The sequence below is a fragment of the Saimiri boliviensis genome, chromosome 13, assembly GCF_048565385.1.
Source record: "Saimiri boliviensis isolate mSaiBol1 chromosome 13, mSaiBol1.pri, whole genome shotgun sequence".
Classification (NCBI taxonomy): Eukaryota; Metazoa; Chordata; class Mammalia; order Primates; family Cebidae; genus Saimiri; species Saimiri boliviensis.
This window is the reverse complement of record NC_133461.1, coordinates 40,441,439-40,468,241: the sequence shown is the minus strand read 5'-3', so window position 1 is coordinate 40,468,241 and position 26,803 is coordinate 40,441,439. Positions and strand designations below refer to the sequence as shown.

Genomic DNA, 26,803 nt, shown 5'->3' with positions numbered 1-26,803 from the left:
GACCACCAGGGGGCAGTGGAGCACACGCGCAGGCTGCAGGCTGCCTGCCGCCACAGGACCAGGAAAAGGCGGCGAGAGCGGCTGTGGCAGGGGAAACAGGCCGGGCGACCCTAGGGTCAGAAATCATCTTCAGAGCACCGGGTCTCTTCTCAGAGAATGACAGGACCGTGCATTGGCTTCACATCAGCAAGATTCTATCGTCACGCGGAAGCTGCCCAACCTGAACGGCCCCATCATCATTTTGTTCTGGATCACCACCCTATTTCACTGGTATGAAGAGCCCAGAGAGGTTGAGTAACTGCACTGAAGCCACACAGCCATGACAGTGGTCGAGCACTGGGTTTTTCACAGTGGGATATTTAACACCAAGGATCTTCCTCATTGCTTCACAACCATTAGTCCAGTTCTCACCTGGGAAGATGCCCAGGCCCCCTTTGAACCATGATCAGAATCTCTTGGAAGAGGGAAGGGTCTTGCCTGGAATCTCAGGTTTTAACAAGCTTCCCCCATGATTCTGACATGCATGTGGAAGGGGAATTCTGCACTTGTGGGAACACCTGACCTGAACCCTATTGTAAAGAAAGCGTATTTTTCTCTTGGTCCCCTTCCTGCCCACTCCCCACTCAAGCTGGGCTTCCAGTCCCCCACACCCAGTCCCCAGCTCCAGCCCCAGCCCACGGTGTCAACCATGTGCCTCGGAAATCTCCCTCCTGGCTTCCCCTCCTCGGTCTCTGACAGACACTGACACTGAGTTGTCCCTTACTGCCATACCTTCCAAAATGACAGCAAGTTAATCTGATTTTTTAAAAAATCAATTCTGGTGGGATTAAGATAGCCAATCCCAGGTATCATGGAAATTTAAAGCTGGACTTTCTGGACATAAAATCACATTCTGAGCTTTTAATCCAGAAATGGTACAACGGAGAGTGGGAATTTCAGGGAAGAAGTGGGAGAAGCACTTGGAAAGATGGAGATCTCCATCCTTGACTTTAGGGTCAGGGATTGAGGAGTGTTTTATCTGTACTGTGAAGGAGACGAATACCAGCCTCAGGTTTTTGTTTTGTTGAAAGAAACATGTATTGTTTTTTCCATTATAGAGACAATAGATATGCATGCAAAATATCCAAGCAATATAGAAAATTGTAAAGGGAGATGAAAAGCACAATGATTCCTACAACCTAGCTGCCTTAAGATGTCAGATAACATCTGTTCTGACACCTCTCTATAAGTATGACAATGACGAACAATTGCTACATTTTATCGAGCACCTACTATGTGTCAGACACAATGCTGTGTGCTTCCCATAAACTCTGCCCTCTAATTCTCACATGTCCCATAGGAAGGAGGACATGGAGATTTTATAGATAAGGAAACTAGAGCTGGAGAAGTTGAATAACTTGTCCAGAGTGAAATACTATGTTACAGGGCAGGAATCCAACTCAGGGTCCTCTCACTCAGAACCCAAGTTGTTATTCACCTTCTGATACTGGCTAGGTATGTAGGCACAAACACAACTTGAAGATATGCACATAGAACTCACATACATCAGCCCACAGAGTTCACACATGCACCCCCCAGATACACATGCAGAACTCACACACATACACCAACCCACAGAGGTCACACATGCAACCTGCAGACACATACACAGAACTCACATACACATATACTGCCCCACAGAGCTCACATATGCACCCCACAGACACATACACAGATCTCATATGAAAATACATCTCCCTACAAAAAACTCACAATGCACCCTATAGACCCCCCCCCACAGAGAACTCCCACATAAATGCACCGCATACACAGAACTTACACATAAATATATCACACATGCACATAGAACTTACATGCAAATACATTCCCCCAGACCCTGTAGATGCATGCACATACATATATACATACACATACATACAACTCCCATATAAATATACCACACACTCAGAACTTACAAGTATACCACACATGCACAGAACTCACATGCAGACACTGCAGACACAGACACATGCAGACAACCCACAGACACAGAATGCACATACATACACTACACATATACACTTCACACACATACACATACCACAGACACACAGATCTCTTGTACACATATTGAAGGTATACACACAAAACTCACACATATGCACACATTTCAGACAAACAGAAAACCCACATGTACATATAAACCTCATAGATTTACACACAGGATACATACACATTACATATGTACACACTAGACAATGCACAACCACAACCATACAGACATGTACACACATAAAGACTTAGTTCATTTTGTGTTGCTAAACAGAAGTTTATGAAGGGAAGTTTATTAAACTCATGATTCTGGAGAATGGGAAATCTAAGAGCTTGGTATTGGTGTGTGTGGAAGGCCTTTGTGTTGTATTATAACGTGGTAGAAGGTATGACATGGCAAGAATGAGGGAGTGTGCATGTATGGGTGTCCACCCAGACCTCTTTCTTTTCTTATAAAACCCCCAATTCCATCATGGGGTCTCCACTCTGATGATTTATCTAATCTTAATTACTTCCCAAAGGCCCCACCTCCAATCAACATGTAAATTTTGGGATTAAATTCCCAGCGCATGAAATTTAGAAGACATATTCAAAGCATGGCAGAAAAATAGACCCACACATAAATGCATAGGCTTTCTTGAATCTGATTTTCTTCTTTTGATTCAACATGTATATAGAACTTGTATTTTTTTAGAAGCTTGCATAGACTTGTGCAGTGGCTCACACCTGTAATCCTGGTGCTTTGGGAGGCTGAGGAGAGAGGATTGCTTGAAAGCAGGAGTCTAAGACAAGCCTGGGAAACAGAGACACTCTGTCTCTACAAAAAAATTCAAAATGAAATTAGCCAGGCATGGTGGTGCATGCCTGTACTCTCAGTTACTCAGGAGGCGGGGGTGGGAGGATCGCCTGAGCCCAGGAGTTTGAGGCTGCAGTGAGCCGTGATCGTGCCTTTGTATTCCAGCCTGGTAACAGAGCAAGACCCTGTCTTAAAAACGAACAAACAAACAAACAAAAACCACAAAGCTTGTGTAGTTTTCAATTGTGTAGATCAATCACATTGTAGCTAATCAAATCCTAATGGCAATATGAGTTTATTTAAAATATTTGAATTAAAATAACAAAAATGGGAAGCTATTGGTTTTTCAGGATGTATCAGGCTACGTGTATTACATAATCTAATCTTTATATTAACTCTGCAAGCAGAAACTGAAGTTCAAAGAATGTTAGAGATTCTAAGTGCCAGAGCCAGGAACCAGAGCTAGGAAATCTGTCTCCAGACTTACCCTCAGTATGAGTTGGCTTTCAGTGAACACCTCTGTAGATATATTTTCCCCACAGTTTTTGCTGTGGGAAAAACTCCTAGAAGAGGAATTCCGAGTCCAGTGGCATATACATTCTCCATTTTGTGCTCATTGCTGACCCAGCCTTTAGAGAAATGGACCAATGAGTACCTTTCTTATTTTCCTTCATTTTGCTAGGACTGGGTATTTTTATCTTTGCTATTTATTAGGTAAAAAGTCATATCTAAGTATTAGATAAAGCCCTGTAGGAAATCAGGTTTTGACTGGCATGGTTAGAGAAGGCTTTGTGGTGGAAGAAATCATCAACTGTGAAGGATAATTAGCTTTCTGGGAGCAGAGGATATCTTTCTTGAAGATAGGAACAGTGGCATTAGCTAATGTCCTGGGATTCTTAGTGGTCTTGAGGCTTCTAACCTGCTGAGATGCATGGGGAAGTCTCTCGAAACTTGTTTGTCACAAGGACAGTCTGTCCTGAGGCTCAGTGTTTGGAAGATTTGCCTTCTGTGGACATAGACACAGGTTAGTTTTAGGAGGTGAAGGAGAGAGTGTGAATGGTGTTGAGGAGTCCACTTTCAACTGTTATACTGTACTAGGACCAGCTTTTAGAAACGGGACACCTTAGAAACACAATGGTGGCACATTTGGGACTCTGTGTGTGGATTATTTACCCTTGGTAGCTTCTCAGGCTTCCCATGAAAAGCAGGCATTATCAGAACAGCTCCTTGGTGCCAGCTGCTTTTACCCTCCAGCCTGAGCTGGTCACTGCTAGAGGATTCAGTCTTGCTGTGTGTTTTAGGCCTAGATCTCACACAGGTAGCTGCTTGCTGCCTTAAAACTGCAGCTCTTCCAGGTACATGTTTTATTGGATCATGATAGAATGATACAGGCAGCTCTGGAGGTAAAACTGGGTCTGTGCTACATCCCCAGCCTGCCCCTTGCCTCCTCATCAGAGCTGCCTACAGCAGTCCCGCCCTGTCTCCATCACTACCTGCCAACCTCTTGCTCAGCTCAGAGCCCACAGAGCCAGGCAGTACCAGGAAGCTCCCGGAGTTCACTCAGCCGTTACAGATTTGACACATGCTCAAAACTGCAGCTATTCCTTTCTCAAATTCTACCTTCCTGAGTTATTTTAAAATCCAGCTTTTTCTTGCCTGAGAGATTGGATTTCCAGCTTCTGTTGCAAATTTGCTTCTAAGCGGACTCCTTTCATATGGTGGAAAGGAGAGCAAGCAAGCAAGAAAAAAAAAAAAAAAAAAAAAAAAAAAAAAAACTAATACCACAGGGGAACTGCTCCTTCCAGAGCCAATGTGGCCTGAAGACTTTGGTTTCTACAGAGAAGATTTTTGTCCCAAGAGCTGGGGCTGAATAAAACAGAATAGGATAGAATAGAAACTGAGTTATAGCCAGGAGAGAAAGGTGGATGGGCTGTTTCTCCAAGTCTGAAAAATCTGTCAGGGCCTGAAGAAAAGCAGGAAGAAGAATACAGAAAAGTAGTTGGCTTTATTTTCTCCTTGGGCTTGTTTTATAGGTGCCTCTGTGGCTATTTACTCCTAGAGTTTGATCGGGTTTTCCCCTTGTCTAGCCTGTGAGCAAGGACCAACCTGTGGGCCGGAAGCCTGGCTGACTTCACTTCTGGTCCAGTGCACTTCTGGCCACTTGGCAGTTCCATACAGATCGGGGGACCAGGAAAGATGGAGTTAATTATGTTTGCTAAATACAACAGATACTGCTTATTTGCATGAATATTGTTCCCAATTTCTCTTTTATATCTTCTGTATTATTTTTATCACACATTTTACTTTTACATACATTGTAAACACAATACATTGCTACTATTTTTGCTTTAGATACTTTAGTGCTGTTAAAAATAAGAATGAAAGAAATTTTATTTTTCCTTCATTAATTCTATTTTCATCCCTCTTAATTTTATTTTGTGCAGATCCTAGTCTCTGATCTGTCTGGTTATCATATTCTTTCTGCCTTTAAAACTTTCTTTAGTATTTCTTATAATGTAGGTCTCTTCTGATAATGAGTTTTCTGGTTTTTTTTTTTTTTTGCTTGCAAAGTAATTATTTCTCCCTTGTTTCTTAAAGGCATTTTTTTTTTTCCCCTGAGTATAGAGTTCTAAATACACAGTTTTTTTCCCACCATTTCATTTTCATCCAGTTTTCTCTGGCTGCCTCAAGAATTTTGTTTCAAGTTGTTTGAATACGACATGCTTAGCTTTGTTTCATTTTTTTCCCCTGTTTCGTGTCATACAATCATTAATTTTGAAAAATTCTCAGCCCTTATTTTTCCAAGTATTTCTTCTGACCTATGGTCTCTCTTTCTCCTTTTGAGAGTCCTGTACATATGCTATACGTTTTGACAGTGTTCCATAGCTGTTGTGTGTTTGGTTCTTTTACTACTACAACTACTACTACTATTACTACTATTTTCTTTTCTTTTTGTTTCATTTTGGATCATTTGTCTTAATCTATTTTCAAGTTCATTGCTTCTTTCCACAGCTGTGTCGTGTCTACTGTTGAGTCCATAAAAGGCTTTCTCCATGTCTGTTACTGTTTTCATTTATAGCATTTCCATTTGATTCTTTTATATAAAGTTTCCATTTCTCTGCTGAAATTATCCATCTGATATTGCATGGTATCCTTCCTTTCATTAGTGCCTTTAACATGTTAATTATAGTTATTTTAAATTCCTTGTTTGATAGTTCCAACATCTGTGTCATAAATGTATCTGGTTCTGTTGATTGAATTGTCTCTTGACAGTTTTTTTTTTTTTTTTTTTCCAATAAGTTTTTGTGGAAAGACACACAACTTGTGTAGGACCTCTGAAGCTGAGGTAAACCGTTGATATGCTTGAATATAGGCATGACTCTCCTTCTGTTAAAACTTTGAGAATTTGCATGAATTAGGAATTAAGCTGAGTTTAATTACTGCTATGGTTACTAGTGATGTATCACTTGCTTCAAATTGCTCAAACACTACCTTGTCTTTAGGCTGGAGTTGTTTTTTTTTTTTTTTTTTTTTTTTTTTTTTTTTTTTTTCCATATAGTTTTTCTCCATGTCTAGTTCACTCAGCTTTAGCTGTTCCATTTATACTATGATTTAGAGAGATTGTTTTTGGTCTTTATTTTTAAAATTTCTATTTTTGTGTGTGTTTATTGTACTTTAATTGCAACGTAAGAGATTTTTGACGATGTTTGGATTTAGAATATCTTCTTTATAATAAGTTATTACTCTACTGCAAAGATAGAAAGGGATAATTATTTACCTCCAACTGTAATGGACAATTTGGAGGAGCAAACACATAAAAGTGTCCCTATGGTTTTTTTTTTTTTTTTTTTTTTTGGTTTCCAGCTTTATTTTAATTTCAGGGGTACAGGGGTACATGTACAGGACGTGTAGGTTTGTTACACAGGTAAACATGTGCCATGGTGGTTTGCTGCACAGATCATAGCATCACCTAGCTCAGCATCCATTAAGCTCAGCATCCATTAGGTATTCTTCCTGATGCCCTCCCTCCTCTCAGCGCTTACCCTCTAACAGGCCCCAATGTGTGTTGTTCCCCTCCATGTGACTATGTGTTTTCATCATTCAGCTCTCACTTATAAGTGAGAACACGTGGTATTTGGTTTTCTTTTCCTGCACTAGTTTGCTGAGGATAATGAGTTTCAATTCCATCCTTGTCCCTGCAAAGGACATGATCTCATTACTTTTTATGGCTACACAGTATTCCATGGTGTATATGTACCACATTTTCTTTATCCAGTCTATCACTGATAGTCACGTAGGTTGATTCCATGTCTTCACTTTTGTGAATAGTACTGCAATGAACATACATGTGCATGTATCATTATAATAAAATAATTTATATTCCTTTAGTTGTATACTCAATAATGGGATTGCTGGGTCAAATGGTATTTCTGCCTCTAGGGCTTTGAGGAGTCCCCACACTGTCTTTCACTCCCACAAATAGTATAAAACCATTTCTTTTTCTCCACAGCCTCACCAGCATCTGTTTTTTTTCTTTACTTTTTAATAATAGCCATTCTGATTGATGTGAGATGGTATCTTATTGTGATTTTAATTTGCATTTCTCTAATGATCAGTGATGTTGAGCTATTGTTTATGTTTATTGGTCACAGGTATGTCTTCTTTTATATCCTTTGCCCACCTTTAAAAAATAAGGTTGTTTGGCTTTTTCTTATACATTTGTTAAAGTTTATTGTAGATGCTGGATATTAGACCTTTGTCAGATGGATAGATTGCAAAATTTTTCTCCCATTCTATAGGTTGTCTGTTCACTCTGATGATAGTTTCTTTTGCTATGCAGAAGTAGACAGAGTTTTTTTTCCCATGCTCTTGTCCCTGTTGTAGCAGAACTCCACTATTGCTTGTTACTCAATGTTTCCTAGCCTTGTGGTAAGGAGCAGGTGTATTCTCTATTCTTCTAATTAAGCCTCAGCCTTATATAGGCACTGGACCTGAGCTTCAGGACTGTGGTCTTCATGGTGTTCCTGTGATTCTGCTGGGCATAATTCCGAGCCCAATTTTGTATTTCTGCATCTTCCCTAAAGCAGATTTGTTGTTGTTGTTGTTCTATTACCCTAGATGCAGTAGGCTTTCACCATTGCCTTGAGTGTGACAGTGCTTGTTGGCTTTCCTCCAGCAGTTTTGGCCTTATTATGAAGAGGAAAAAGGTAAGGATAATCTGGGTGGGGTTTTGTGCCTTTCCTGACACAGCCTCTGTTCTCTTCCTTCAGGCTTGCATTGTAAGGCGATGCTTCTTCAGGACCCTCATCAATCTGTTTTGTGATCACTGGTGAGTTGCACGTAGAAAAGCCTGTGAATGGGTGCAAATTTTTGTTATATCTCCACTCTCAAGAGTACTCTGTTTTCCTGAGACCCATTGTTTGGCCTTAACAGTTCAATAACAATTTTAGCTAAATTCTTACCAGCGTCTAGCAGCATCTGTCCTGGGTAACTGAGTGCTCATGTTCTATCTCTCCTTGCAGACACTTGCATATACTTAGATTTCAGATTAGCTATTTTTTTCCCTGTAAGCTCAGATCTCTGATGGGTTCAAGTAAAATTATAAATTTGTGGATTTTGTAGCATTTTTGTTGCAGCAGTTGAAGTGATGCTTTTTCTAGTTTTCTACATCTTAAGCAATAGCCAGAAATAGCACTATTCTTAGGACCCCAAACTGGAAACTGACACAGTGTCTATTAACAGTCAAATGGTTAAATATATTATGGCATATTTATCTAAAGAACTACTATATAGTCATGAGAATGAGGGCACTTTAACTATGTAAAATAATATGGCTGTAACTCATAAATATAATGCTGAGCTAAGGAAGCCAGTCATGAATGAGTATGTGCTAGCTAATTCCATGCAAAACTAATCTGTGCTTTTGAAAATTAGGAGAGCAGTTACCGTGGGAGGGCCAGAGACTGGAATGATCAACAGGGGCTTCTGAAATGCTAGTCATGTTCTGTTTCTTGATACATTTGTTATTTCTATAACTTTGTATTTCTGAAAACAGAAATATATGAATAATATCCGCTTTTCTATATGTATAATTCATCAAAAATATTTTAAAATTATCGATTGGCCTGGCGTGGTGGCTCATGCCTGTAATCCCAGCACTTTGGGAGGCCGAGGTGGGTGGATCACGAGGTCAAGAGATCGAGACCATCCTTGTCAACATGGCGAAACCCTGTCTCTACTAAAAATAGAAAAAATTAGCTGGGCACAGTGGCATGTGCCTGTAATCCCAGCTACTCAGGAGGCTGAGGCAGGAGAATTGCCTGAATCCAGGAGGCAGAGGTTGCGGTGAGCCGAGATCGCGCCATTGCACTCCAGCTTGGGTAACAAGAGCGAAACTCTGTCTCAAAAAAATAAAAATAAATAAAATTATCTATTAATATAATTAAAAGCATGGATTCATAACTTTTCAAATAGGTAACTAAATACAGCTAAAATAATATAGCAAAAGAGAGAAAATTAAGGGAATAGCAAGAGAGCTGAGAAAATAAAGTGCTAAAGCCTAAGGACATCAATTATGGCAATAAATATAAATGCTTAAAAATTTTCCCCATTAAAAGATAATAAAATACAATAAAACTCATATGTTTTTAATGATGTACAAATGCAAAAGGACAATAGGTGAGCCCTTTCCCCAGTAATTTCCTTTTTTTCTTCTTGAATTATATTTGTGCTATCACAATTATATCCTTGAGACAATGTACCTAATTTATCCAGTGGTGTTTCAGGCAAGAATATTTTGAAGAGAAGTAGGAAAAGACAGGTCAGTGAGAATAATAATTTGGGATGCAAAAAGAAAAAATATATTTTCTGCAGATTAAAGTGGTTCTGAACTGGACTATTCTCAGATAACTAAGGAAAATTATTTATATTAATTTAGTTCTAATCTCCAAACCTTAACCTCCCTTCAATTCTTCACACACCCAGAACATTACTTTCATGACTTCAGAGAATTCTAGCTCCATGCATGAATCTGGGCCTCAGAGGACAATGCCACCCTGTCCTAGACCCCAGAAAGGAAGCACTTCATAGTGTGGCCTCTATGTAAGAGAAAAGATGGAGAAATCAGGCCTGGCAGATTTGGCTGAAGGAGAATGGAGGCTTTGTATGGGAATTAAATAGAAGAGCTTTAAAAATAAAATATTTTTATTTTTAAAATATCTTTATTGAGATATAAATATTTAATATTTTACAATCTGATATTTTAAGAATTGCACATATTTAATATATGCATTTCAATGGATTTGGATATATGTATACACCATATTCAAAGTAGTACACATATCTATCACCTCCAAAAATTTTCTCATATTCTTTTGTGGGTTTTTTGTGTGCGTGTGTGTGTGTTCATGTAGTTGAAGGGAGTTATGGAAGTAGAAATAATAACTATTTCTATCAGGAATTTTTCCTTGAAGACAATGTGGGTTTAGGATATGTTGTCTTATAGGAATTAAAGAAATAGGAGAGAAGGGAGACCTGCGGGTGAGGTTTTGATCAATAAATGCATCTTAAAATTTAGCTACTCCTGGCTGGGTGCGACGGCTCACATCTGTAATTCCAGCACTTTGGGAGGCCAAGGTGGGTGGATCACGTGAGGTCAGAAGTTTGAGACCAGTTTGGCCAACACAGTGAAACCTTGTCTCCGCTGAAAGTACAAAAATTAGCCAGGTGCATCTGTAATCCCTGCTACTCAGGAGGGTAAAGCAGGAGAACCGCTTCAACCCAGGAGGCGGAGGTTGCAGTGAGCCAAGAGATGGGGCCACTGCACTCTAGTATGGGTGTCAGAGTGAGACTCCATCTCGACTACTCCATTTTGAATATAAGAAAGAAATAATTTGGAGAAAAATTTTCAAGAATTTAAAAACATCTTACTTCACTATAGCTCATTATAACTTTCTAGAAAACTTCACATTTTAAAAATCTAATTGAAATTACATGAATTCTCTGTTTAAAGTTGCCCAAATTGATGTAGATTTAAGATTTTATCTAGATTAAATTTTCATATTATTATTCAATACATACATTTGAGACCCCAACTATGTGTTATATGCTAAGTAAAGCCCAGAATAACAAGTTTCAGTTTCTTTGTCATGAAGTTCAACATCTAATGACAGTGATAGACAGTTATAGGGTTAACAGAAACTCAGTGTTATAAAAACTATGACTGCAGATTGTTTAGTGTGTTGAAAGTTAGTTCTCTAGGGGTATAGGTCTCTCAAGTTTCTGCACATCTAAGTGATGTGCTAATTATCCTTTGTTTTAGACTGTCTTTTCAAAGATGTTAGTGTAACAGACAATCTTGAAAGATAAAAGATGGTCTTTTCTTCAGGAGTAAAAGGCAGGTGTGTTTACTATCCATTACAAAAGATTTGGCTTCCATAAACTCAGAATTCCTCTCCTACAACATGGTTCACAGTGTTCGTAGATGCCTTTTAGCCCCCTTCAAGTTATATTCTAGGAATTGGAAACTAGAACAAATGCTGATGCTCTGGTTCCTGCAATGCTATGAGGAATAAATTGTCTCTTTTCTCTGATTCAGGAGTCTTATGTCTTCTACAAGCATCCATAAAGCTATGACAGGCTAATCTCAGACTCTTCAAAGTTCTCAAAATATGCTACTTGGGAATATGAAGAAGGATGCTTGTTTGAGCAAGTACAATAGCAATGGTATTGTGAGGTATGAAGAATGCTAGGAAAATTGAGTCTGTGAGGATGTGGGGTGAGAAAAGACAGAAGTAAATGAGGAAAAAAATGAAGACACAAGTAGAGGGAATAGTATAAGCAAGGATGGGATTATGGAGATAGGGATGGTGAAGGATGTTTTAATATTACCTAAGACCATTAATGTTTTTATGAAGGCAATGCAATTGAGGGATATTAAGTAGAGGATGATATAATTAGATATAAGTTTTAGACATGTCATTTTGGTAATAGTGGAAAATGACTTGGAATACAAGGATGGGAGGCAGGGAGCTCTGAAAACCAGTTGGAACCATGGGAACAATCCAGATGAGACATGATAAAAGTCTTAAATAGAGAAAGAGGATAGAGAAGCAAGATTTCACAAAACTGGTTGTGTTGAAAAAATAGATTCTGGGGCTTCTATAGGGTGAATCCTAGTTTTTCTGTCTTTGATACCTAAGTAAATAAAGGTAATATCTACCATTATAGATGGTGGAGAAATAAGAAACTATAGCATATATAGGGGTGCTTGGACTTCACATATGTACATAGGCATTTGGTTTAGAAAGAAGGATCACTCTAGGTGGGCAGGATGTATATTACTCTTGTTTTACAATTAACTCTAAGGATTAAGTGTATTGCTGAGGCTAATATGGTTAGTGAGTTAATAGTAGAACTTGGATAAAATGTCTAGTCCAGTGGCCTTTTTATTCTGCTTACTAGAGCCCCTTTTCAACACTGGTCACAGAGTCACAGATCTCTTAATCACTCTCAAAGGATCTTGGTATCACCTGGGAGATGAAGGTAGCAGAAGGAAGAGAAAACTAGGGAGCTATATATACTTTTTTAATTTGAAAACTATGTAACACCTGTTAGTTCACTGCTAAAAGAAAAGGAGATGAGGGTTTATGTTTGACAATGTGAATCTTCCCTGTTAATAAAATAGCCCCAAAATGTGTATTCTTAGGAGTGTTGATCTTAGATGACCCAAGAAGAAATATGTTCTCCCATAAGGTGGATACTTATCTTTGAATATCCAATCATTAGACTAAAGTCATTCACTGACTTTGTTTCTGTAGAATCCTAAAACATCCCATTGGCCAATTTGGTGAAAACCATGAAAAGCCATGTAAGTCAATTTTCTTCTTTGAGTTTTGCTGTTATAGAAAGAGGTTTTATCACTTGTTCCCAGATGAAGTTTTAGTATGGTCTCAGAAAGTCAGTTTTTCTGTCTGGGCCTCAGTTTGGTGTCTGTAACATAATGTATTCTTACATAACATCCATGGAATCATAAGACCTTTTACCATCCTAATGCTCTAAGGGTGTTTGAGAGTTTCAGGAAAGAGTATGAAAAGAATGGAGAGGACAAGCAAGATCAGAATCTTACAAAAATCTGTATTTAGGGACTAAGAGGAAAAAAAAGAGCTAAAGAAAAATGAACTAGGGAAGGAGCCCAGAAATAAATATTTTAAAGATGTATTTCTGCCTGTCTTTTTCTAAAGAAAGCTGTATCCTAGGAATTAATGAACTTTATGAGTTAGCTGTTGGTTAGTTAGCTCCACATATGTACAGGGCTCTGTGAAAGAAAATTAAGGCATGAGAAATTTGATTTGGGTATAAAATATTTAAATTTCGGTTTAATATAAGGAGAAGGGGAAGTCTTATTGTAAATTTTCTCCAATATTGGTTGTAATACTAGCTACCTTTGAATTCCTCCAGTCCTGGTTGTGCCCATTACTCATTGTTTATGTTTTCATTACCATGTCTTGTCACTTCAATGGATATGCCAGTTTCTTAAGAGTAGAGTGTCAGCACACATTGGATGAGCAACACATGTATTTTAATTTATTAGTTTAGAATAGTCTCAGTCTTCAGAGACTGACAGAGTCAGACTTGGAGTTGAAGACTCAAGAAGAGTGGAAATGTTTAGAGTTCTCTTGACTAAAGTGAGGTGCTTTCCAGATTCATCAGGCTCTGAGAGCATCTGAAATGTCTTAAGTGGACCTGAGATTTCAGAGTCTCAGCATGTGCCCAAACTGCCCATCACCCTCTTGTCCTCTTTGCACCCATACTTCTGAAAGAGGCAGTTTGCTTTTTCATCTTGTAGGAAACATAGTCTCAGAAAACAGCTGCATTCAAGTGTTGCATCCTAATGGTACATTATCACTCTTGGTCTTTGGCAAGATATGTCCTTGGCTCCCAGAATAACCTTAACCACAGGGTTAAGATTTCCCGTGTTTGAAGAGTACTGAAAGAATAAAATGCATGAGAGCTGCTAGACATTTAATCCCACTGTATTTAATAATTTTGGCTTTCTTACAGTCACATTAGTGATGCAGCCAAATCTTAACCTCTGACGATCCAAGATGATGGGGGCTCATGTAGAGACCTGTGACTTTGAGAGACGTTTTGGTCAGTGATGAAGTGTGGTCACATGCAAGATCACTGAACCCAGTCTTTTAATTTGATTCATAAAATACAGCTATAGATAGTACTATCCCATACTTGGTCTATTCCAACACATCAACCCTCAGTATTAACTGGAGCAAGACTTAGAATCAATGAATATCTTTAGAGTTTTTGGTTTCCTACTCCTAGATTACTTTCTGACACATTCCTCTATCTCTTCTTGGATATTTGGTGATTTACACTCTTTTTCTCTATAGTAAGCCTAAAGTGTCAGTCATTGCCCTACGTGCTTCTGAACCCATTATCTAACAAATCTGTGTGAGTTTAAAATCTTATTTATAAAGTTTTAAATCTATGTGGATTTATCCTATTCCTTATCATTAGAAATATTCATTGTACTGTACCTATTTGCATTTCTTTATTTTCAATTCAGTGGTTATGCATCGTGGTGATGGTTAAGTGGATACACAGATTTGTCAAAACTCACTGACTTGTACACCCAAAATGTTTGTGGTATATTATAGGTAAGTTATACCTTAATAAAAAGTTGCTTTAAGAAATGTAGGTAAGCCTATCTTAAGGTGGCTGACCTGTCAAGGACCACGAGATTGTTTCCTTTTGACAGTCAGCCCACCTGTCACCCAGGTGGGGGCTGTGCACATCCTGATTTGGCAATGAGGTACAGAATTTTACAAAATAGACCTCAACCTGAGAAACCTTAGCATCAACTGAATGTGAACAAACCTTCAGGTCAAACATTTGCAATGTGCAATTGTTAGTAAAATCATGTACTAGTTTATGATAATAGAATTATTTTAGTTTATAATGTGAATTCTATATTGCATGTAGCAATTATAGTTCAACCACTTTATTTCATTTAAGCAAGGCAATTAAATATAAGTCACGTGTTTTACTGAGTATAATAAAAATTATCAAAATTATTTATTATTATAATATATGAATCCCCACATTCTCACCATTGTATGTACCAGTGTTTGAAATTCAAATTATATTTCTACATAGAGACAAAGTCTCAGTCAAAAAGAGTCCTAACTATTAGAACTCTGATTGAAATCTCTGTTTCCTGGTCTGTGCCATTCTCACTGGTGTTGGCCATCCCAGAGGCTGCCCAGGGCCAGTTTGGAGCCAAAGCATCTGTGAGGCACCTCTGGTGCCTGTGCTGCCCTTCTTCGGGAGTGCCTGCCACCCACCAGTTGATTTGCTAGATGCATTGAGTCTGGTATTATCTCCCTCCAGGCTTCTCAAAGACATCTGGTCCACATTCTGTGTGGTTGCTCACTTCTTCAAGGTGAGCCCCAACTGCCTGCCAATTGTGGCTTATCTTTCCCACTTTCCTTTCCTAATTCTCCCACCCAGCTTGTTCCCAAACTGCCAATACCCCAAATGATCCCCTACTTAAAACAATCCATCATCTTTCTAATTCTGTTGCTTACATATATTTTCTTATAAAATACAATGCCAGTGCTGTTGTCTATCAGTCATGCAGATGTGAATGAATTACCTAACTTCACTGGTGATTGATTATATTAGCTGTTTCTCTAAGGTTCTTGTGAGGAGGAAATGAGTCGATCTTTATAAAGCAGTTAGAATGGTGCCTGGCACCTAGGAAGTGGTATATAAGTGTGTGCTGCTATTATCGTTGTTAGAGAGCAAAGGCAAAACATACAACTCCCCCCGGGATGATGAATGAAAAACGGCTTTCATTAGGTAATCTCTTGATGGCTATCTGAGGCTGGGAAGGTTTTGGGAGTCCTTCAGAGACACAAGGGGTGAGGTGACTTTGGAGGGTAGGGCCCTAGAGAAGGGATGCAGGAAGGAGGTGATGCCACAGGAGAGGGAGGGGCATAAAAGTTTTGTGATTTTGTTTAAGGTCTTAACTTCAGTTATTTCTTCTGTGTCACCAAGACTAATTTGTTCTTGTCACCTTCTGCCTTTGGGCTAAAGAGCTCTGATGTCACCTCTGCTTTTATTAAAATTTCTTCTCACCAAATTCTGTTCTTGGCCCTGAAGGGCAGGTCCCCAACCTGGGCCTGATCCATAACCACAATAGCAAGAAGATGTTATAGGAAGGAAATAAAGGAACCAGCCTTTGGTTGTTATAAACAGTCATGTGTGATATATTAAAGTGCAAATTGAGCCCTCAATGAAAAACCACAACACAAGATATCCTGGGGAAAGGGAGGCCAGTGCTGGGAGCAACCTGCTGTGTCATGTTTATTGCATCTTTAGAAGAGGATGCATGTATCAGGGTGTCACTCAGCTAGTGAGTTCTGGGGTGTGACTCATAATGCTTCTCAGCTACCAGCAGTCCCTGCAGGAAAGAAAAGTAAAGGCAAGTTTCTGTGGGCAAAGATACTTGGATACAATTCAATGAACTGCTGTTTAATCATGACCAAATGGGTGGAGCTTGGACTTTGGCACTGAAGAGAAGAAGCAGCAAGGTTTCTGCCCCCTTGGAGCTGTCATTCTGTTGGGGATTCAAGATTTTCACATGTAAGCAAGTGTCGAATGACAGAACCTAGTGGGCATTTGGTAATTAGGACTCCACAGGTCCCAGGGAGAGAAATTAAGTTGAAGGTATAGTTACATACTGCATAATGATCTTTCTTCATAATAATTATCAATGATAGAACACATATATGATGGTGGTTCCATAAGATTACAATATCGTATTTTTATGGTACCTTTTCTATATTTGGATGTACCATTACCATTGTGTTACATTTGCCTACAGTAGTCAGTACAGTAATATACTGACTGTATAGGTTTGTAGCCTAAGAGCAATAGGCTGTACCATACAGCCTGTGAGTAGGCTATACCATTTAGATTTGTTCAGTGTACTCTATAATGTTCATGCAAAATTGCTTGACAATATGTATTCCAACATTAAGTGATGCATGATTGTAGCTTAAGTGTAGAAACTTAATGTATTGGCTACAAACTGAGAAAAACAGGAATGCTTGTCCTTGGGGACTCCTGAGGTGCATACAGCCCTGTGTCTGCCTCCTCATGGGTTGTCTTCATTTTATTCTGATCACATGAGCTACTTCCATGCAGTGGGAGTGGCCACTACTGCAGTTTCAGATTTGCATTCCGCCACCTTCATGTCATCAGATGAAAGAGAAAGCTTCTCCTTCCAGAGAATGACCTAGATTGGAGCAGCTTAGGTCATGTGCTCATCCCTGGCCAATAACTGTAGTCAGAGGGCTGAACTACTGATGAACAGGCTGGGGTATGTGAACACTCTTATGAACTAGAAAATGGGTTTCTACCTCACCACAGTCAGATGGAGTGGGATAAAGACAACTCCCTATGATTGGACTGTTGCCAGAGGAAGGGACAAAGAGATCTGGGACATTTTGAAACAGCAGGTGCTCCATCTATACTCCAGGGCTGCTTAGTAAGGACCAGAATGGAAGGATGTAAAGGCTCAGCAAAGGGGCTGTACTGTGGGCTAGCTAGAGAAGGATGGCTCCCTGGGAAAAGCAGGACCTGAATGGAAGGTGTTTTGGAGAGGAAACTGCAGCCTTCCTCTGTGCATGGAGAACAGAGAAGAGCAGGGAACTGGGCCATGCTTGCTCCTGCGGGGTCCTCTCTGTCAACGAGTGGTGGTTTTCTCCTAGGGGTCCCTGCTGAAGCCACTTAGCAGCACTCATGTTAAGGGGTGGTGACCTCCAACCCCAGAACTGGGGCACTCTGGCAAAGGCAGCCCGTAACCACCCAGAGTGTAATTTGTCAGAGACACGAAGGTTAACATTTTTCTTCACAAAAACTATCTTTAATGGCCATCAGCAGTCAGGGACCTCCGATTTCTGTCTCATTTGAAAGCTTTTAATGCTTTCAGAGGGATAGATGGGGTGACCTAATAGGTCTTTTCCATCTCTGATTTTCTATGATTAATGAAGTTCAATTGTGCAGAATAAAATGGTGAGTTTCTCGGTGTCAGTTCAGCTGTATTCCTTTTCCCTCCCTCTTTCTTTCCTCATTTTTTTTTTTTTTAGACAGATGATAATCATGCACATTTTCTCTTAATGCTTCAGGGAAAAAAAGGACTTTTTCTTCTGAGCCAGGCTTTGAAAATGTCAAGGTGGGTGTATTTATCTGTAGTGTAAATTGTTGCCAAATGTTGTTCCTCACTCCCCACTCCCAGGATAGATTGGGTGCTAGCATTAAAGACTATACGAACATTGAAAATGTGGAGACACTCTCTGTTTGTAGAGCTTATTAGATTTTTTTTCCAAGTGCCTTCAGAGGAGACATTTGTTTAATCATATCCTGATTTACTGTCTTCTAGGGTAGACATGAGGCCTTTCTAACCCTCTTTTGTCTGAAGGGAAACTGAGGCCCAGATAAGGTATGGGACATGTTCTGGGCTGCTGAGCCAGGTGAGGGGAAGGCCACCTCCGGGGCTCATTAGATCCACTCTGCTCCATCTGGGATTGCAGTGCAATTTTTAAGGTATCTTATGAGGGAAATTTTAGAGGAATTCAGTGAGGCTTGTTTTCTCCTTGTCAGCCTCAAATTTTTCCTAGGCTAAAAGTTCTGGGAATTATGACGAAGCCAAGCCTCTAGAGAATTGTCTTAGGAGCAGGAGGTTTTTCACTTTTATGTACTCTGCATTTGGAAGAAAGGCTGCAAGGATAGGATTTCCATGGGTTTGTGTGTTTAGCCTCTTTTCTGGTTAAAGGACATAGATTATGCTTCTCTGAATTCCTGATATATGGTAAGCGCTCAGTATGGAGGACAGTCAAAGTGGGGTCAGACAGAGTTCCCTTTTAGGAGGAGCAAAGTCTGTCAGTTTGACAATTTTGCTGCCTCAGAGTCCTGGGACAGTTCTTCAAAGAGACCACATCTTGATCTGGAAAAAAGCAAATCAAACAATCCATCGAAATCCCCAAGTGACTGAATTTAGACTGCTTGCGTATTTCCAAGATCCTGGAAATTCACAAGAGAAAAAATAATTTCCAGCATTCTCATCAATAAAGGTCCTCTAGCCTGGATTATTGCAGATTCAAGTATACAGAGCGCATGCCTTGGCTTTTGACTCTCTTAAATACTTCATGTGTGCTAGATACAGCTAATAAGGGGCAGCTGGCTTATAGCCTGGCAATTGCACCTATCTCCCTAGACAAGGGTAAAAAGTCTCTTCTGGGACCATATCATGGGAAAGAGTCAGATTCTGTGCTCCCAAAGCTCTTCTGTTTTGTGATTTTGGAGTCACCCCTGTTTTAGCTGTGTACCAGCAAGAGCTCATCTCCATGGCTCTGCCCTTTTCATGGATTGGATCCTGATGGGGTTTGCAAATGAAGCAGGTGTTGCTCCTTGAAGTTCAGCAATAGGGTGGGTCTCATTTAAGTTGAAAACAGACTCTTGTGCTTGAGTGGGATGGGTGAGGTCTAGAGAGTGGAGCCCAGGATCCATGTAAATCTTCAGTGAATACTTTCTAACTGGAAATTAGGCAGCTGGTTAAACATGAAGGCCTGGTCTAGGAAAACATGTAAGTTGGGAGGATTTTCTTATTCATATTCTAAGGCCTGGTTCAAGGGGTAGTTCAAATCTGCTACTTTTGTAAACCTGCCTGCAGTCTACACTTACCTCTTGTCTCTGATCTATATTAGCAATAAGAATAGAGTTTCTCAGGCCAGGCATGGTCGCTCATGCCTATAATCCCAGCACTTTGGGAGGCTGAGGTGGGCTGAGGTCAGAAGTTCAACACCAGCCTGGCCAAGATGGTGAAACCCCATCTGTACTAAAAATACAAAAATTAGCCAGGTGTAGGGGTGTAAGCCTGTAATCTCAGCTACTCAGGAGGTTGAAGCCGGAGAATTGCTTGAACCAGGGAAGAGGAGGTTGCAGTGAGCCAAGATTGTGCCACTGTACTCCAGCCTGGGTGACAGAGCAAGACTACATCTCAAAAAAAAAAAAAAAAACTAGTGTTTCTCCGAATGAGTTCCTTGCTCATTCAGAGCAAATACAGGCATTGCTATGGTTTGCATGTGTCCCTTTTAAAATTCAGGTGTTGCCAATGTGGTAGTATTACGTGGTGGGGCCTTTAAGAGGTAAGTAGGCTATGAGGGTTCCTTTCTTATGAAGGGAGTTGTTGCCCTTACAAAAGGATGTGATGGTGGGAGTTTATCCCCTTTTACCCTTTTGCCTTGCATCATGTGAGGACACAGCATTCCTCCTGTCCATAGGGCAGAGACTTCAAGATGTCATCTTGGAAGGAGACACTGGACCCTCACCAGACACAAAACCTACCGGTTCCTTGACTTTAAATGTCTTTCCCGGCCTCCAGAACTGTGAGAAAGTAAGTTTCTGTTTTTCATAAATTATCCAGTCTCAAGTATTCTGTTATAGCTGCACAAAACAGACTAAGATGGGTGTTTGAATCAACTTGAGCTTCCTGAGACTCAAGTTAGAGTGGCAGAGCTAGAATCCCTGGAGGTGAAACCCCAGGATCTGCATTTAATCTGCCCACCTCTCCCAGGAACATTGCTGCACATCGAAGTTTGGGAATAATTGCCAGGACTTTTAAAGTTTTTTTCTTCGTTTTTACTCTAAGTTGCGAAATACATGTGCAGAACCTGCAGTTTTGTTACATAGGTATACGTGTACCATGGTGGTTTGCTGCTCCTATCAACCCATCATTTAGTTTTTAAACCCTGCATACATTAGCTATTTGTCCTGATGCTCTTTCTCCCCTTATCCCCCACCTCCTGAACAACACTCTCTGGAGTGTGTGGTTCCCCTCCCTGTGTCCATGTGTTCTTGCTGTCACCTCCCACTTATTAATAAGAACATGCAGTGTTTGGTTTTGGTTTTCTGTTCCTGTGTGTGTTTGCTGAGGATGATGGTTTTCAGCTTCATCCATATCCCTGTAAAGGGCATGATCTCTTTCCGTTTTATGGCTGCATAGTATTCCATGGTGTATATGTACCACATTTTCTTTTTCTTTTCTTTTCTTTTTTTTTTTTGAGATGGTCTCTCACTCTATCACCTAGGCTGGAGTTTAGTGGTGCCATCTTCAATCACTGCAACCTCTGCCTCCTGGGCTTAAGTGGTTCTCCTGCTTCAGCCTCTTGAGTAGCTGGGATTACAGGTTCCTGCCACTGCACCTGGATAGTTTTTGTAGTTTTGTATTTTTGGTAAAGATGGGATTTCAACATGTTGGTCAGGCTGGTCTCAAATTCCTGACCTCAAGTGATCCACCCACCTTGACCTCCCAAAGTGCTGGGATAACAGGTGTGGGCCATTGTTCCCAGCCTCACATTTTCTTTATCCAGTCTATCACTGATGGGCATTGGGGTTGGTTTCATATCTTTGCTATTGTAAATAGTTCTGCAATAAAAATGCGTGTGCAAATATCTTTAGAGTAGAATGATTTATGTTTCTTTGAGTATATACTCAGTAACAGGATTGCTGGGTCAAATGATATTTTTGGTTCTAGATTCTTGAGGAATTGCAACACTGTCTTCCACAGTGGTTGAACTAACTTACACTCCCACCAACAGTGTAAAAGCATTCCTATTCCTCCACAGCCTCACTAGCATCACCATTCTGACTGGTATGAGATGGTATCTCACTGTGGTTTTGATTTGCATTTCTCTAATGATCAGTGATGTTGCACTTTTTAAAAACATGTTTTTTGGCCACATGCATATCTTCTTTTAAAAAGTGTCTGTTCATTTGTTTTTCCCACTTTTTGATGTTTTATTATTTCTTATAAATTTAAGTTCCTTGTAGATTCTGAATATTAGACCTTTGTCAGATGAGTAGATTGCAAAAATTTTCTCCCATTCTGTAGATTGCCTATTCACTCTGATGGTAGTTTGTTTTGCCCGGCAGAAGCTCTTTGGTTTAATTAGATCCCATTTGACAATTTTAGCTTTTGTTGCAATTGCTTTTGGAATTTTGTCATGAAATCTTTGCTCATGCCTATGTCCTAAATGGTATTGCCTAGGTTTTCTTCTAGGGTTTTTGTGGTTTTGGGCTTTACATTTAAGTATTTAATTCATCTTGAGTTAATTTTTGTACAAGTTGTAAGGAAGGGTCCAGTTTCAGTTTTCTGCACATTGCCAGCCAGTTTTCCCAGCACTATTTATTAAATAGGGAAACCTTTCCTGATTGCTTTTTTCTCAGGTTTGTTGAAGAGCAGATGGTTGTAGATGTGTAGTATTATTTCTGAGGTCTCTGTTCTGTTCCATTGGTCTGTATGTCTGTTTTGGTACCAGTACCATGTGTTTTGGCTACTGTAGCCTTATAGTACAGCTTGAAGTCAGGTAGCATGATGCATCCAGGTTTGTTCTGTGAGCTGTTCTTGTAAATTATCAAACATAAGAAAAAGATTGTAGAAACCCCCAATTTATAACCAATTTGTTGGAATTCCAGGTGAAAACCTGGGACTTATACCTGGTGCCTGAAGTGGGTCAGTTTTGTGGGACTTGGCCCTTAACCTGTGGGGTCTGCACAAACTCAGAAGTAGTTACTGTCAGAATTAAGTCTAATTCTAGGACACCCAGTTGGTGTCTAGAGATTTGGAAAATTGTTTGGTGTGGGGAAAAAAAAAATCCATGCATTTTGCCAGAAGTGTTGTGATTAAAAACAGTTCATATCTTCTTTATCATAAAATTGGAATAATAATATCTACCTGGCAGAATGATTTTGAGGGTTGAATGAAATAATGTGATACAATAAAGAAGGTTACTCTGCGCAGGTGCATATCATGGAAGAAAGGGGAAGAAGCATCTGGGTTGTTCTCTGTGATTTGATAATAAACATGACAGACGTGCTCACTCTGGAACAGAGGGCAAGGCATGATGAAAAGGACCAGGAGCAGTGGCTGTCAGCCCTGGCTACTCATTAAAGTCATCTGGGATTTTAAACTCATCTGGGGAGTTGCCTGTCTACCTGCTTCCCACAGAAGGTTCATGGTCTAGGGCTCTGGGATCAGCTGGTCTTCACCTCCCAGGCCTGATGAGGGAGAATTCACATTCTCTGCTGTCATAGGAGGTAGGTCATTGTAGAGTCACAGGAGGCAAAGGCTGCTTCAACCTTCACAGACATCAACTCTAATCATAGCCTGAAAATAATAGGAAGGAAAAACAGTGCTGGGTGCCCTCTAAATCGCTTGGGCTTTAATGTGTATTAGCAATAAGGCAGGTAAGTCATTGATTTAAACATATGATTTCTCACTTGATACAATGTTCCTTTAATTTCTAATTCCTATCCTGCAATGCTGGCTCATACGATTGGGATAATACCATCATTGTGTCCTTTCATCTTTTAGTATAACAAAGAACCAAATGCATGGTTTTAATAAAATATATTAAGTTAAGGTTCTTTTCTCTGTTGCATGCATCCAGGAAGAAATTCCTTTGATATAATAAAGCAATTACTGGGTTTTAATTAAATGACGGGTGATCATGAGAGCCATGATTTTTGAAGGTTTTTTTTTTTTTTTAACTTTAGTTAAGCTTAAAAAATCTACAGTGCTTTTTGGCAAGCACTATAATTCATATTCAACCAATAGAGAAACTCTTTCAAATATGTTTTTTGGAATGCTAATCAGCATTAATCAAGCAGACGCGTGTTTTGAACTATCTTCTTCTGTAGCCCTATTTTTCTCCTTTCTGTGTTCAGTTTCTTTTGATTAAAAAAAATATCTGTGCACATGGACTTGGATCAGACAGATCCTGGGGATGGAAGCTGTGCCCAGGAACAACTCTTGTCAAAATTGGAAAATGGGCTCTGTTGGCCTTCATCAAATACAACTGAACTCTACCTCCTGCACGCTCCCTCATCCGTTGTTACCCACTCCCTGCAGACCCATAAAGCCCTAATCAGTGGTTTTCTGGTAAAACATTGCTTTTTAAAGCTCCAGTTTATAGTATTTACTTTTTTCTGTGGTGAAATACTTGCACAATGGCTGATTGCAAACTACCAACTTGAAGTCTCATTGAAGCAGGGAAGGAATATGCAAATTGAACTCCTGCAATCTGATTCAGTAGAGGCTGGCTCCTGCACATCACTGCCCCAATGCTGTTAGCTTCTCTTGCCATCTGTGTCAAAACTCATCATCTGAACAGGATTGTATATCAGTCCCTTACACCTTTGTGAATTCCAGCTCCTGAGCTAACTGGCTTAGGGAATGTGTCTTTCCATTTTGGAAAATAAACAGGTCTTTTCATGTCAATGAGCAGGGAGAGAAAATACTCCAGGGAAGAAGAGAAAACTGCCTTTCAAAAGCACATATTTACGTAAGGTGAAGGACATGGAAGAAGGCATGAGGGCTGGGTTTTTGTCCTGAGCCTCTTACCTGTGTGGCCTTGGGTAAGGCATACATACCTCTTCTCTGGTCCTTGGATTTTGCATGAGAAGGTGAACCAGCCAGCCTCCCCGAGCCCTACCAGCCCTGATACGTTACCACTCCATGTGGCATCTGATGCCAACCATACTTAATCAGAAAACTAGGAGCAGGGATGACGTGTAGCAATGAGGACCTACCAAATTGTTTGATTATGTTTGTCTAACCAATTGATATTAAAAAGTGAAGAAGTATGTGAAAGGGTTAATGAACCTCCTTCTTAAGTGACAGAATCTCCACAAACTGGAATAGTTTTAACCTTTGACCAGCATTTATTAAAGTTCAGAGCATCTATTCCTCATAATAAACTGGCATGTATTTATTATATAATCGTTACCTTATTCAGCTATAATAAATGTCCAGTGAAGTGCATATAGGTCATTTCTATTGCAATTTAATTACCAGCACAATTAATTAGGCAATATACTCCACCACCATTTTTATTTAAATGGTGTCCTGAGTTTATTAAACAGTTTTGAGGAGGGATGGGTGGATATAAAGCCCTTGATTAGGAGAGATAGAGAAAACCATTAAGCACCACTGCTATTTATTGAGTGCCTACTATGTGCTAGTACTTTATAGAAACCATCTCTGAATCCTCACAATGACTCATTTAAAGACCCCAGATGTGGAAAATACTGACTAGAGTTCTCATGGCCAGAGGGCCAGTGACACTTGCATCTTTCCTGTCCCAGGCAGCAGGTATGCTTGGGAACCTCAGGGACATAAGTTAGGTGCTCTGCACCTAATAAGTATCAGTGCTTCAGAGCTGTAGCCAGAAAATCCTCACAAAGCTTCTTAGGAGTCCATTCCAATGCCAAATTTACCTGAGGAGTGATTTTCGGGACTACTGGCAAAACTCAAATTCATGAACATTTCTCATGTGGCTAGAGAAAAAAAAAAGATACAATTCCATCATTAAAATTTCTGGCTCTAGCTTAAAATTCTGAAAGATGTTCAGTACACCTTCTCATAGGAAGTGTTGCATTTTCAGCTGTTGTTGATCCCTTGTACTTCAGGGAGAATGGAAGATTTCAGGAAATAGATATTGATTGGTAGGAGAAAGGAATGAGGGTGGTGGGAGATTGGTACTGTGGGAAAAGACAAATTTCCAGACTTGGGGCTTGTGCTGGGTCCTAAGTCCTTAGGACTTGTGACTGTTCTGACAGAGCTTGGCAGACTAGCTCTGAGCAGAAAGGACATGTGAGGACTAGAAAATTTGTGGCAGGAGTTTTTCAGGAGATTAATTGAATAGATAAGATTTGGGATGTGATTATCAGGTATTTGAATCCTCACTTGATTGCTGAAAGTGAAGGGATTATCTTCTGATACTTTGTTACCTCATTGTGAAATGAGGCTAGCAATACCTTCTTCTTATGTCAGCAGTCAAGAGTAAATGAATCAATATATACTTGGTGTATAGTATCTAAATTCTCCCAGCCCTCAGGTAGGTGCTCAGTATACACAGGATAGATGTTAGTATCATGTTCCCTGATTTGTTATTTTTACAATGCATGTGGCTTGGTGCTGTGTAGTTGGTTGTAAGCCCAGCAAGAAAAGGGGTGGCATCTTAACATTTTAGGATGCTTAGAAGAGGACTCTACACACATATGAGCCATGCATTAAATATACTGTTTGATATGGTTTGTCTGTGTCCCCACCCAAATCTCATGTTGAATTGCAGCTCCCATAATTCTCATGTGTCATCGGAAGAGCCTGATGGGAGGTAATTGAATGATGGGGACAGGTCTTTCCCATACTGTTCTCATGATAGCGAATAAATCTCATGAGATCTGATGGTTTAATAAAGGGGAGATCCCCTGCACATGCTCCCTTGCCTGCTACCATGTAAGATGTGACTTTGCTCTTCCTTTGCCTTCTACCATAATTCCCAGTTCTCCCCAGCCATGTGGAACTGTGAGTCAATTAAACCTCTTTTCTTAATAAATTACCCAGCATCAGGTATGTCTATTAGCATCATGATAACAGACTAATTCAGTGTACTTGAATTTGTTGATGGAGTCATCGCAATCATTTTGATCATTTCATAATATGATCCGTTATGTGCCATTTGTAAAATAAACATTTTACATTGTTTTTTTCACTCAACCAGCAATTTATTTCTGAACCATATTTATTTTACTTGTTAATTTTTTGGGGAAGGAGGTGTCTGCCTACTCACTGGGCGTTGGAATAGGAACCCTGTATAACTTGCTGGCCATTGTGTCTTAAGCATCTCCTACAATATCTGACACACAGTAGATACTCGATGAATATTTATTAAATAGACATACCATTTTTCCTGGACTGGCAGGTATGTAGAGGTCATGGGGTTTGTAGCTAATGGGAGAAAGGATGTACATATTTAAAGATCTAACTTGAAGCCAAACTGACGAGGTGGAGCATGCAAAGAGATTAGGTGCTGCCAATGTCTACCATGTACC

At 39.8% G+C, this 26,803-nt stretch overlaps 1 protein-coding gene across 1 annotated transcript in view; it reads left to right on the top strand.

Moving 5' to 3' along the window:
• LOC141580899 (uncharacterized) overlaps positions 1–26,803 on the top strand; it is a 497,294-nt gene that overhangs the window by 214,001 nt on the left and 256,490 nt on the right. The window contains exons 5-6 of the mRNA XM_074384229.1: positions 8,098–8,156; positions 20,191–20,303. The gene's annotated coding sequence lies outside the window, so the exon portion shown is untranslated. The remainder of the gene's footprint in view (positions 1–8,097; positions 8,157–20,190; positions 20,304–26,803) is intronic.